This window comes from Nothoprocta perdicaria, unplaced genomic scaffold, assembly GCF_003342845.1.
Source record: "Nothoprocta perdicaria isolate Ctin4 unplaced genomic scaffold, notPer1 scaffold_15, whole genome shotgun sequence".
NCBI lineage: Eukaryota > Metazoa > Chordata > Aves > Tinamiformes > Tinamidae > Nothoprocta > Nothoprocta perdicaria.
In genome coordinates this window covers 2128283-2140453 of record NW_020454649.1, presented here as the reverse complement: position 1 = coordinate 2140453, position 12171 = coordinate 2128283, and positions in this window count along the sequence as shown.

Sequence of the window (12171 nt, the reverse complement as noted above, 5' to 3'; positions counted from 1 at the left end):
AGACCAGTCATTAAAAAGGCTTCCCTATAATACTGACTGGTTTTAGTCTCATTTTGTGCAACTAAAGGTATTGCAATACTTGCAATAACATATTATTGATAGTAGCTGGGCTTTCTGATGTTTATTTGTCATTGCTTTTACATCTGCTGTTGTGGCTCTTGCCCTGAAATATCCTATAGGAATGATGTTGTTCAGTTATGATTGTGGAGAATCAGATCCATTACAATTCTTTTTAGAAGTAGATATTTTCTATTGGTAAAGACACCAGAACCCTCCCCTAAGGAAATGAACTTGGAAGGAGCAATATATTAAGAGTTGATGCCTGAAGCCCTGTGAAATATGTGTAACAGGATTTTTTTTTTTCTATTTCTCTATCAGTTCAGCTTTGGCCCATTGCCAGAGGGACTGTCTAATGTCAGGTTTATGTTGACTTTTTTTGTAAAATATAATTAAAATCTGGCTCGGGAAGCTTATAGCTTCAGTGTATCTTAAGAAGATGCAGTTTTTTACTTTATATATCCTGGGCCCTGTATCTTCCATTGTATAGCTATTAAAATAATCTGTTCTATCTCATTACTGGGGTCATTGGCTTCAATTCAGCAGTAATAACAAATACAAAAGTATAACTAGAGAAACCTGTATAGCATGTACCAGTAGAAGTGCCTGTTCAGAACACACCGTTAATAAACATACATTTGATTTCCTTATCTTTGTTTTGCTCATGTAATTACCAGAGACACTAAGGAAGTGGAAGAGACTTTGAAAGGTCTAGCTGGAAAACCTCCACTGAAGCTACAAATACTATTTTGGGTATTACCATATCATAGGTATGATGACCATTATGGTGTTTAAAAAATAAAWTGCAAGAATTGGAGCAGGAACCTTTAGAATTAAAGGTATGAGCTTCTGTGCCAGCGCTACAGACCACTGTGCAGCAGTCTGGTCTTGCTGGCAATTCCCATTTTACCGTCTTCATGGACAGCGTGTGCTCTTTCAGAATTCACATCAGTGAAGTTCTTCTGGTTAAAAATAAAATGCAATTCTATCATGAGACCAAGTTTCATTTTAACAGGTTGATTTTTAGACATTCCCCTCCAAGTAGGCAGTAATCAACAGCAAYTGCCACAATGAAATAGCACACTTTTTTTGTAGGGCCCAGAATGAAAAATGCTACATGCTCTTTTGAACTAAAAGCAAACATGATACTATGCTACAACAATGCTTTTCATGCTCTTACTTATTAAATGGCATATCATCAGTTATTCTGGATAAAATATCTGAAATCATTCTTTAGAAATCAGCAATAGAAATCAGCCCTTCAAAATCTATCAAACTGCCAGCACCTGAATCATTATGTCCTAATTCTAGGAGGTGCTTCAGGAGAGTGTCTTAAATAGAGAGACTCTCAGCCCTTGTTTCTCCCACTGACTTCTGTGGGGACTGAGGATGATCATTAACTTAAATAATTAATTTATTATCATCATATCATTAAGTCATTTCACTGCAATTAACASTCCACTGTTTGAATGTCTGTTGAATTGAGCCTATGGTAACTTTACATTTCACATCTGTCAACAAACCAGCACAGCATATAGCTTCCTTTTTATTGCACAATATCAGCAGAACTACCTACTAGATTCTTGAAAAAAATCTCTTACTGGTGACTTTCAAKGGAAAAGGCAGGTAGATTTGACTTTTGGATTATATGTCAAGTTTGGGGTCACTGTTTTGCATTATTTAAAGTTCAATCTAAAGATAAATCTTAAGGCACAATGAGTGCCATCATGGCAGAAATTACTTTTAAACACCGGGAAAACTGAGTGTAGGGATAAAAAGGTCAAGTGCGTGCTTCCTTGCCCTAATGATACTAAAAGCTCTATTGATCTTTAGCATGTACTTTTTAGCTTTAAGACTCACCTCTTATCAACTGGTTTACAAACACACAACCAAGCTGAAAAGTAACATGGTTGAGAAGAAAAGTCTGTGAGCAATGGAAGTTTCTAAATACACCTAAAAATCTGACGTCTTCATTTTTAATCAGATTTACAGTGTTGTCATGCCCAGAGGTCAAAAAAGTCAAATCCATTTTGTAGATGTATGACAAACAGGTTTAGCTTCAAAGGATCTAGTGGGAATCATGATAGCTAATTTATTTGAAAAAAATCCATTTTACTGTTTTTAACATGTCATTATGACAACTATGTGTCTGTGTCTCATTTTGTGTAAGTAGCTATGTTAATTATCAGGTAAGACAAACTGAATATCTCAGGAATTGTACTTCATTGACTCTACAAGCAAATAATATCAGGCAATAAATTTTCTCATTTTAATTATTTTCATACTTTTGGGGAAAAAACACATTTGCAGGTAATGAATACCCAATTATTTCAAAATTTAAAGCACAACTGTGTTAAGTAGTAACTCTCAATTTGCTCATAAAGCAAAGTTTGCTTTGTAACAGATTATACAGCACTAGCAGAATGATATTGCAGAACAATATTGCAGAAGAACAATTAATTTATCAGTCTAAAATGCATGATGGGAATCCATGCACTGCAATACAAAAGACTGATCATTTAGCTATTTGAAAAAAAAAAACTCCAAGACAAATTTATTTATAGAGTCTGAAAGTCATGAGTCTAATCTGATTAAAAACCTAAATAAGGTACCTATAACATTCATTAGTAGCATACTTTGAGCTCATGATTAAATGATCTATCTTAAAAGTAATTGTTAGGAGAAAAAACATCTCTTAGCCTAATATTCAGAGTCTCTTTAAATTTGCACTGTCACATTAATCTTTGAATCAAAGTCATCTCAGCTCTTAGTGTTCCACTATTTCCAGTCCAAGTTACTAGAAGATAAAATCCTGTTTCCATATTTGAGTAACACTATATTTTGTGCTGTGTAACTTAATCTCGATCGTTAGAATTGCTCTGAATGTAGATAATCACAAGAGTGTTCAGAATCCTTCCCAAATGTTTGGCATAATCACATCAAGGGCACTGAATGAGACTACATGAAGAACATCTCTTTAGATGGCAAAACAGCACTGACCAGAGTGGTTTGATATTATTTTGTGAGCAAGTGAATCTTCAAAAGATTAGCATAAGCAATAAACAGTTGAAGAATTCCATTCCTGTAGCTCTTTAACTGAAGCACCTGCAGATATCAGATCTTGATGCAATTTTCAGTGGAAATGTTCTTAGAAGTATTTATTTACAATTGAAGTTGCTATGAAGTTGTTTCCAGGAAATATATACATATATATATACATTTATGTCTTCACAGAACTCTGGTGGGTCCCACCCTAAATTTCTGTGATCATGAGTCAACTATTTCAGGAATAGCCTCACCTGGTAGCTCAACATATACAACTAGATTTTATGGTTAAAAATGAACAATATTTCATGGAAGCCGGTGGAGAGAATCCCCATTTTATCATCTGCCCGTCAGAAGTTTTTTTTTCCAACAGCACTTCTTTTATGGCTACACATATCTTTCATATGAATTTGTAAGGATTATGGAATAATGAAGGTCAATGAGATTCACCCATATGCAAGACAAATGATGGTCAAGAAGCAATTCTATCAGAGGTGAACAAGAAGGGAAAACATCCTCTTCTCTTCATGATTTAATTTTGCCAAAGAGGCACATATGAATAAAAGTGTTCCTTGAAATCTTGACTTATGCATTACAAAGTGTTTCAAAGACATATAATGCAAAATGTGAGTTGTTTTATCATCAGAAATCAAGAACTGTTAGATGATCTATTGACAATTTGCAAGTAATATCTGTTGACAATTCAGGTCCCTGAGTTCTGTGGTGTCTGTTTTGCAGTTATAGGCAATTTATTGGAACTTCTTCCATATGCACAGGAAGTAGGCTTCACAGAAACTTATTGAAGCCTGCCTAACTTTTTTTTTTTTTCCTTCTAGAAATGCAAATGATGTTGCAGCAAAGAAACATCAGAGATGTTTGATATCATGGCTACTTTAGCTGCTTCTAGCTTTTTTCACTTTTGTACAAACGAGTCTAAAAAATACAGTGATCAACAATGGCAAAGCATGCAATGCAGTGACACTTGTAAGAGAGCAAGTGTAACCAAGTGTCTATACAATGTGTCCACACAGTAATTTTCCAGAAGAGTAGATGTCTTTTTTAAGAAGTTGATAATGAGAAATAACACACCCAAACCATATGTCTCAGTCTTTCAGAAGTCTGAAATGACAATCTTAAATGCTCTTGCAACCAAAGTCATGGCCTCTACAGTCACCATCCCCAAACTTGRAATATTCTCAAAGTTAACCTAATTTTGGATGGTGAAAAGATTTAGGGGATCCATTTCCATTTTCCGAAGTGTTCTATTAATAGATGATCTTCTCTTGCTTTGTAAATGCTTTAGAATTCATACTATGTTTTGTAGTTCATTTGCTTCATCGAGGAACCCGACATTTGGAGGAGTTAGTCTTTTCACCATGTCTGCAATGACATATAGTCCTACAGTGGAGAAATAACTTGATCCCAGTGCTCTCAGCATACCCAGTAGAAGTGTAGTGCTGCTATAAATTAATAAATGTAAAGTCATTCAACTACACCATATGCTACCAGCTAGGAACACATAAGACTAGCAAAAATTGCTTGGCCCTACACTTAACAACTAGCTCAAGTGTACAAATCCTTTTCTTCAAGAGATAACTTCAAAGCACTACTTGTAAACTCTATAATTAAAAGAAATATTTATGCATTTTTAATAGTTTACGCTATAAGGAAAAAAAGTCTCAACAGTCTTGACTGGTTTCTATCTTTCTACTATRTCAACATCTGGCTTTCAAGATACTGCCCAGTCCATTCTCCTCTACTCCGCATTTGACTGCTTTTAAAACCATAGTCTACAGAGCATGCTCAGAACTCCTTCCTCTTTCTGAACAGATACTTTGTCTTCCAGATAATTCTAAATTCTATCCTTTTGTCCCTTTCTACTGGCATCTGGGCAGTTTTATCTCTAAGATTCCTTATACCCCATTATTACTCATGAGTGCTACTGGACTCAACTAAATTGTAAACTTCTTTCCCATAATTTGTGAATGCTTTTGGTGCTAACACACAACAAAAATATCAGTTTCACAGACAGACAAAAATGTTGGCAGCACTTACTTCTTTTCATGGTTTTGTCTTAAGGAGACATTGTTGCCACAAAAATAGTTTTACTTCAATCATTTCATTAGACCCAAGATATCCAGGGATTGCTACCACCAGATAACATTACAAGCCAAGTATACTGCTACAGTTGTAAGTCTATGCTGTTAARCTATCTATTTTCTTTCCTATATCTGCAGTAAGGTTTCTTCCAACAAATAAAAATTATTATACTAGAGTGCAGCACTTCAGGGAAAATATCACCAGGTACAGTTTCTTTATAAGCACCAAAGATATGATTTTGAATGTTTACTCCAACAGAACTCAGTTTTCATTTGCAATTCATCCATTTCTGAGAACCAACAGAAAGATTGTGTTTCTGTGACCTAGGGGGCATGTGGGCTGAAGCCCAGACTATTGCCTTTCAGAGACCTGCACATCTGGAGTGCCAGAAGTGGCAGCCTGTRGCTTAGTGCAACATATTACTTCCTTTATTAAGGCAATTTCAGGACAGGCTGTTTACAAATCTTATCTTCCCTTGCAGATGAGGTCCTTGCTGTCATACTACATCAGTGCTAGGAGAGATGGGATGCCTGGTGGRACACATCCACAGTGCGAGCTAGTGAACACTGGAAACCTGGCTCATGAGCTCATGCAAAAATGAGTTCGCCCAATAGCCTCAAAGCTAGCACTATCCCTCTATCTAAATATAAAAGCTGTGCAGCTATACCATATGGACTCAAGGAATCAGATCTCCCCTTTCATGCAGTAAACACTCCTCCACCTTGCAAAGTACACCTTCTAACTGGCTCCATCCTTTTCTCATGTAACTACACCATAGTCACRATTTTGATCTGTTCAAATGTATTTGGCTACATAACTCTGATGATATATTTTTTATATTTTTGATGATGAATACTGTGCTTCCCAGGATAGTTTTGATATCTGCAAGGCTAACYAGATCAGTTATACATATCTTAGTCTTCCTAGTTCTTTTTGCTAATTATTCAAAATTATTTGTTGTCATTACTATCATGAACTCTCAATGCTTATTTTTGCCTAAAACATCTGTGTAGTCAGATGTATAGTTTCTCTTAGCCATTTAATGGACTGCAACAAATTACACATTACTTTTAGACTTATATAATACCACATGCATACTATGTCTGCATACAGCAAAGAGTCTTTGGTGGTGTTTTGAATTGGATCTTTTTGCAATTCAGACATCCTGACAAACATGTATTCATTGCTTCAAGACTTCAGCACCTTCATTTTAAGAGAAAGAGGTAATATTTCTCTTTTTCCCCCTCCTGAATTTAAATATCCATAGGTAAGTGACATGCAGGGTTGACTAGCTTACCTGCTGAATGGTTTAAAACATCTGCAGAATCCTAGCAGGTGAAGCTAGCATCAAAGGATTCAGCACTGGTCTCTACCTCTCAGTCTCCCTGTTCACCCACTGACTCAATGACAAYCTTTCACATTATCCTAGGCAAATGCTGAGTGACTGATTCTGATCTTCCCATGACCTGTGCAGCTCCCTGATGGACTGGGGTTGCCCTTCTATTTCCTGTCCACCTGCTGACTGTTTGATGTTGCTTTCCTGTTAGCACTTTCCTGTTTGAAATTCATCCTCCAAATTTATCCTTTTCTCTTAGCTGATGATTTGAAAAAAAAAGGTCAYTTTTTTTCCACAACCTTTTTCATATAAACTGTAGTACATCAGCCGCTTGCGAGGATAGATTGTTTTAAATTTTTCTTTTTGGGATGAGATTTAGCCATCTTATGCTAGCTAATGCTTTTGTTCTTTGAAAAATACTTTCAGACAAATGTTAACATAATGGAGAAGAACTAGGAATAGCAATAGCATTCTTACGCCCAGCACTTTCTCTGAAGCAATTACCTCTGTACCACATTTTRTAAGTGTAACAATGTCTATTCCATTGATCACCACAGGTTTTAATTAATTCCATTTGTAAACAACTATGGGGTAGTCTAGAAGTATATTCAGTAAATTGAAGAACTATTAAAAGAGCTTATCTGAAAGGTTTGGAGTAAGCTTTGAGCTTTGCCTCATTTTCAAGTTACTTCAAACAAGGAAGCAAGTAATCAGTGAAGGGCAACCCCCAAACTGAGTCACTGTGAAGGTGCTCCCAGATGATTTGTTTGCTTTGGGAGTAGTTATTATGCCCCAATTTGTTATTATTGTAATACACTCTCTCTTACCTTTATAAAGAAAATTATGAAATCAGAGTCTGCAGAGAACAGAGCTTGAGACTGAAACCAGTCTGGCATATCTGAATTTTTATAGACTTTCTACAGACTTTCCTGTGGGCACTACTGCTGTGCCTCCCCATCAGGTCAGCAGGCAGTACCTTGTGTCTACAGATGTAAAAGGCCACCTGCTCCCTGCTCTCATCACCTGCATAAGCCCTAGAGGGGAAGAAAGCTGCTGCCATGCCTAGGGCTTAATGTAAACCCTAGCATTGCCCCTCCATCTTTCAGGGAAAAAAAAAGCTTGCCACTTCCGCACAACCTACCCTACCAGGATGAAGGTTGGGCCACAGTTAAAACTAAAAAGCTTTGTCTCAGCATTACTCACGCCAAAACTGACAGCTGTTTCTGCCTTCTTTACTCCATTCTCAGGCAGAGATTTTGAGGGACAGGAGAGCTGGTACCTGAAGAGCAGAAAGGATTAAATCTCATGGCCAAGAATACGGATAGCATAGTCATCGTTTATTAATATGTATAAATACCTGAAGGGTGAGTATAGGGAGGAAGGGGCCAAGCTCTGTTCAGTGTTGGCCAGTGATAGGACAAGGGGCAATGGATACAAGTTGAAACATAGGATGCCCTATTTCCATATGAGGAAGAACTTGTTCACTGTGAGGGTGACAGAGCCCTGGAACAGGTTGCCCAGGGAGGTTGTGGAGTCTCCTCTGCAGGTCTTCAAAACCTGCCTGGATGCCACCCTGTGCCCCGCACTCTACATGTCCCTGCTGCAGCAGGTGGGTTGGACTAGATGATCTCTAGAGCTRATTCTTAATGATTCTGTAATTCTGTGTGACCTACCCCCACAAAACTATATTCATGTACCCTAGTATTTTTTGTCCTGCTCTGGTTTTGACATCACCCCTCATTTTCACGGATGATTGGTGGTATTTTACACTAGATCAGAAAAAGAACAGGAGAAGAAAATACAACAACAACAAAAAACAACACACACACTTTTGTGTAGTCTTTGGGAAAAAAATTCCACATTCAAAATCTATCCATTCTGGAACTGAGAAAATGCCAGGTAGATGAATAAAATCATGCTACGCTATCTCTGCTTGAAATTACCTTTTCTAAAGTGCAATATCGAGTTGAAAAAAAAACTCTATAGTCACATTTAAACACAAAGATTGACATGTTACTGCAAATATTGAAAAACACCTCTCTTAAAAGTCATATAGGGACAGAAACCTAGGAGGAATAGTAAGACAGAACTCACTGGTAAGTAATGTTACTATGCAACTTTACTAAGTTGAGCAAATTATGACTCAAATAATCACTGCTCAGGCAGAGAATCAATGCTGTTAAATTTCTAAAAGAACCGAGTGCCTCAGGATTGCAATTAAACTAAAAGTCATTTTAAATGATCACTTAAAAAGTTACACCACTGATGACATCACTACATATTTCAGGAACTGGCCCACAATTCAGACAAATTGTGATAAGGAACCATTAAAAAATCTTTGCAATAAGACTGTGGATAAAATAAATTAGAACTGTATTAATGAACAGCTGAATGATTATCCACTTTTAAAAATAATATTCACATTCCTAGTTTGCTGCAGCTGCCAGAAGGTAAAAGAGTTGCTCCCTGCATGATGGGTTCTGCTGGCTCCACTCTGGCAGACCTGTCCAAAGGCTGCCCTTGCTGCTGCCCACTCGGCTAGGCGGGCTGAAAGAGCCTGAAAGAGGCTGAAATGCTCTTCCGGCCTTGCAGGGCTGCAGGGCAGGTGGGACCTTTCCTGGAGGTTAAAAAGCCTGTTGGTGCTCAGGGCCCTGACAATCCTGTTGATCCAAGTTACAAAGCTGCTCTTGTTTAAATAGCTTTTGATTTGTTTTGTATTTTGACAATTCARGCTAGCCTGTCTTCTGATGGTTCCTCTCACTGATTTCACCTGTCATTTGTGTGATGATTTTACAGTGCCAAATTCAAAACCTACTTTGAACTTGCTGGGTCACATCCTACTGCTCACTGTTCCCACTCAAGAGAAAAATAAATTTAGAGTAGTTAATATTGGAAGCTTTCTAAACTTACAGAAGTGTAATCAGGAGCAGGATGGATTCCAATTAATTAGCTGATGAAGTTGCAGTGTTSTTGTGAATTAAGCATGTGCTAAGATTTCCACTCCACCAATGCTGCCCAACAGAAAGACGAAGTCACTTCTCTAAAATTTAGCAGCCTATCAGCCTTGGAGCCATGCACAGGCCTCTGGATTATACATACATATACATATACATATATATTTATGTATCTGTGTATATAGCACTACATAGGGCTATAACTGGAAAATATTGGTCCATCCTTAGCATGATCACCAAAGTACAGTGAGGGTGATCTGAAAGTACRGAGAGGTGAGGCAGCCTCGTGCCAGGTGAAAGAGGCTTTTAACAGACTTTCAGACACTTGCGAGGGTTTTGGCTAGTGAATAAGACGAGAGTAAAATTGAGAATGAAAGGCCTAAAATTGGTACAGAAAAACAATTGCCAGTCTAGGCCTAGACGTGGACTAAAGATTGTGACAGGCGGCTCTGGTGATTTTGTCGATTGTCTTTTTTTTTTTTTTTTTTTTTCCCTTTCATAAAAGGAATAAAAAAGGGCATCCAAGCAATTCTAGAGGTAACTGCTGCTCCCTTAGTCATGGGTGTCGCCATCCTTTGCACCCCAGGATGATCCCAGCTGCTCCTTGATTGGCTCTGCAGATAACACCAGCCATCTGCCATGCCTCTGCCTCCCATCTCTCCTGCCTTCTTCCWTTTGCCTCCTTCCTGTACTCACCTTCATGGTTTTTTTTTTGGTTTTTTTTTTTGGCCCATCCAAGGTGTCACRCAGTCACGCCTTGACTGCACCACTCAGTACCAGAAAAGTGATGATAAAAACAGATTTCATTCAGGACAGTCTGAGAATACGTCAGTGAGCTAAGTTGCCACTTCTGGCCTGCAGACCAGGTCCAGCAACATGCCAGTGCTGCCATGAGGGAGAACCTTCTGGAGACCACCATTTCCTGCAGCCTCCTCAGCACCCATCCGCCATTTTGTGCTTGTGCTGCGCCAGGCACCCTGGCAGTTCTGATTGTGCCTGGCAGGAAATTCAAAAACCACCTGCCCTCCTMAATCCAACCGCTTCACTCACTGAGATGGCAGGTGAATACCCACCTTCCGTTGGAAAAACGTTGTCAGGCTTTGGCTGTACTGTATTTTATTGATCATACTGAATTTATAATTTCAGGCCTTGCTGATTTAAGGTTTCAGAGTATCTGGATCATGTTGATGTCTGGACCCACTTCCTTCATCAAAAGTGACTTAAAAAAAAGCAAAAAAAGCATGGTTCTTGATGACTGGTGTTTCTATACAAGGATTCCAGAGTTAGATACCCTTTAAATATCTGCAGTATCAACAAACCATCTCAATCCCAGATCTCTGATGGTAGTCAGATCACTGGTTTTAAATGTTCGGGTTCACAAAAATGTTCCCTTCTTTTGCACATTCTAAATTTCCCAAGGGTAAATCTACTCTCCAGGGTATTGTAAGTTTGGCAAGCAAAACTAGAGGCTCCCAAAGCTTGACACAACTTTTGCAATCCCTTGATCCATGGTTATGTGTCCCAGGGTGTCTTACCTGGCAAAGGACACTGGTTGCCAGGATGAAGCATCTGCTGAGCTGAGGCAACCTCTGCTCTGGTTACAGATTTCAGATGCAAGTAAACAAATATTAGTTGTAATTTGTTTCACCTCCCTGTGCTTTGTAAAGTATACACACAAAGATTAATTTTGTTACACAAAACAGCCAGGCAGCTGGCTCCTACAAGTGCCAAATTCAAACACATTAACTGAGTATTAAAAGAATATTTTTGGCTTTCCAGACATCTTTCTGTTAAAGCCACTGTGCACTCAAGTAAATGTCAGCTTGCTGCTTTTGTTCCCTACCCCAGATAAATGCAAAGTATGCAAAGTAGTGCCTTTATAATCTGTGGCAAAGCAGACACTTTCAGCACCTCTGTACACAAGCGGTGACAATTTGTGTCCTTAAGGTGGCAGCAACTATCAAAAAAGTTTGTTTTTTGGAGGGGGAGGGGGGAGAGGTAAGGGGTGAAGAAGAAGCCTTAGCATTGGAAAAAATGAGAAAACTAATTCTTCAGAGCTTCTTCTTTAAGCTTCCATTTTAATGCTCAGCAGAATCATATTCATAGCCAGATTATTCATTATTAAGAGCTTATTTCAGATCAAACCCTGTATGTCAGTAGATTAGGACACTGAGGAAGATTAGCTTCTCACTGTAGGAGGTAGAAATAAGTTTTTTATCTTATCATTAGCATGGACTTTCATGGGCTTTGATCATAATTATTAATTCTGCCAGCAGACTTTCACATAAGGATTAAAATGCAGATAGGTGTCATCTAAATGGCATGATCAAGTAGAAAGTAGGCTTTAGGGGCAAGCAAAACCTCTTTTTTTTATGGCAATTAATTCATTTATGGACTTTCTGAATTTGTTATTTTAAAAAATTTTAATTGTTGTTTATATTCAAGTGCTGTTAATAGAGTTCTATTAGTTGGTTTTCTCTCCAAAGAAAAATACTGTTTGCATTCAAGTGAACTTTCATTCTGATTAGTATAAACATTATGTGAAGTTCTTGAGCAGCGCTTCTGCACATACTTGCATTGTCGTAAGTGGAAGCCAAGCATATAGATGAAGAATGACTGAATGAATTCAAATTAAATCTCTCCCTCCTCCTTGTTTCTCTTTTTCCTTTTCTTCTCTCT